The following is a 2,505-nucleotide window of genomic DNA, read 5'->3' as shown; positions in this document are numbered from 1 at the left end:
GAAATGGGTGGGGCTTACCTCCAATGACAAGTCAGGGAAATGGGTGGGGCTTACCTCCAATGACAAGTCAGCAAAATGTTTTTATAGGAGTAAAAATAAGGGAAATTTGAGACAGACAAGGAGGGGACTGTGAGGAGATGGGGCAGGAATGGGGCATGTGCCCACAGCCAGGGGAAGCCTGAAGCCACCGGGAGCTGGAAGAGGCAGGAGGAGCCTCCTTAGAGCTCTGGAGGGAGTACAGTCCTGCTGACTCCTTGATTTTATTATTTTGGCCTTCAATATAGTGAGGGAATAAATGTTTGGTATTTTAAGCCCCCAGTTTGTTGAGACAGACATGTTACAGGAAAGCTAATCTTACCATCTTGATCCAGAGGAAAGGGGTTCCCTCTGCCCGGGCAGGACCTGTCTGTAGTTAGCTCAAGGGGACTCCACCAACATCCTGCCTGAGGCCCAACCATGATACCAGCTTCTTGCTAAGGAGATGGGGCTGTGGAACTGGCAGAAATCCCACCTGGACACACATGTGCAGGCCCTCATGCATTTGAACTTCCAGAGTACAAAATCAGTCTCAGACTCACTGATGAAAGAAAGAAAGAGAAAAATATATTTTTACCCAAACAAGCCATTTCCCAACAAAGATAGTGAGGTTTTGCTTTTCGTGGGGCTGCCCTGCTTTTGCCCTCCCTCAGCCTACCTGACAGAGAGCCAAAGGGTCCATGGCATTATTGAAAATGACTTGTGCACTGAGATTCTGTCCCCAGCCTTCCCTCCTGCCCTACATGGCACAGGGGGCTAGAAGTAGGCACTGGAGCCAACGGCCTGGGTTGAAACCTGCTCTGCTGGGCAGTAACTGGGCAAAGTGAACAGTGACTTCTGTGCTTCAGTTTCCCCACCTGCACAGTGGTGGTCTCCAGGGATCTCACTGAGGGTCTGTGAGATGCTGTTTGCACAGGGTGAGTACTCCTGCGAGCGCGTGTGCTTGGCCTTCATGGGATGCCCAGCACATAGTGGGTACTCAGCTCATGAGTTTACTATTATTCCACAGCTGGCTGTCTCCCACTAGATGCAGGGTTATTTTAGGAAGCCCTGGCCCTTGCTCTGTGAGAGCTCAAGTCTGCAGGGAGAGATGGGGTGGGGAGGGGCAGGAGGAGAACCCAGAGAATGGGTACTGTGGTGGGGCATGGCCAGAGTCGGGTGCAGAGGGCTGATCAGCTTTCCCTGTCCCTGCCCCTCACTCTCCTTTCCTTCTGTAAATAAATACAAACCTGCCGCTGCCTGAGGCCCCCACCACCTCCTGATCTCTCTGGGGCCTCAACCAAGTGCCCCTTAGCTATCCTGGACAGTTGAGGCCATCAGGGCCTCCAGGAGGGCACCTGACAGTCGGCCCAGCACACCATGGCCTACTGCCATGTCTCTGCAGGTTCCCACACTCCCACCTCTTCTTGGTGCAGCCCCTTCCCCATCCGCGTAGGAGCACAGCCCTGTGGCCGCTTCCCTGAGCTCCAGACATGCACGCCCACCCACACCTGCTACCCCACACTGACATCTCTGTTGAATGTCATAGAAGCATCTCAGATTTAACCCAAGCAAGAAAGAGTCTGGGACCTTGCTGCTCCACCCTGAAACCACTCACCCCAGTCCTGTCTCTACTCTCAGATGCTTGGGGCAAATGGCACAGCAGTCATTGAACTTTCTTACCCACAGTTTCAGGTGCTGTCGGTGCTCTGCCCACATCCCAGGGACTCCTCGCCATAAGTGGGCACGTGGCTGCCTCGCATGCTCCCTCCCACAGCTGTCACCTGCCTCTCTGTGGAGGGATGTGCCTAACTGCCTGCTGGGAGAGCCAGATGCACTAGGGCCATGTGCCCTAGTCCTGGCTCCTCAGTGGGGACACTCTGATGTCCAGCCTGCTCTGCCCCCAGAGCTCCCATAGGGGATGGGTTGGTTTTCCCAGGTGCAGTTTCTGATGGTCTCTGCCCCACAGACCCTCACCCCAGGGCTGGCTTCTACAGACTCCCAGTTCAGAGCGTTGGTGTCCACTCCATGGCCTACTCAGCCTCTGCCCTCACCACAGCTGGCCTGGTTGGGACTAACCCACACTTCATTTCCAGGGACCTGAGGCCTTTGTGTGTCTGCCTGTGCTTCATGGATGTGATTTTCTTGTCATTTGTTACTGAACACAAGAGGGCTAAGAGGCACCCTGTGAATCATGGAGTCCCCTCAGCCCGGCCATGTCTCTTTGATAACTGACAAGCACCCCAGGCAGCCCTTCTCTGTCTGCAAACTTAGAGCTAAACCTGCTAAAGGCCTGAGAAATCTCAGTTTCCATCAAACCAGGGCTGTGTTTCTCAAAGGACACATTCCTCTCACAAAAATGGAACCTTCAAGTCCACTAGGCTCACAGCCATGGAGATGGGTCGCAAACATTGCAACAGTGCAGGGTTGCCCTCACCTCCAACCCTTGGTTCCCAACCGATTGTTCTTGAAATGGGGGAAATGGCACCA

The sequence above is a fragment of the Otolemur garnettii genome, unplaced genomic scaffold (assembly GCF_000181295.1).
Source record: "Otolemur garnettii isolate 467f Iridium unplaced genomic scaffold, OtoGar3 scaffold00146, whole genome shotgun sequence".
In the NCBI taxonomy this organism is placed as follows: Eukaryota; Metazoa; Chordata; class Mammalia; order Primates; family Galagidae; genus Otolemur; species Otolemur garnettii.
The sequence above is the reverse complement of the archived record's forward strand: the minus strand, read 5'-3'. Positions refer to the sequence as shown.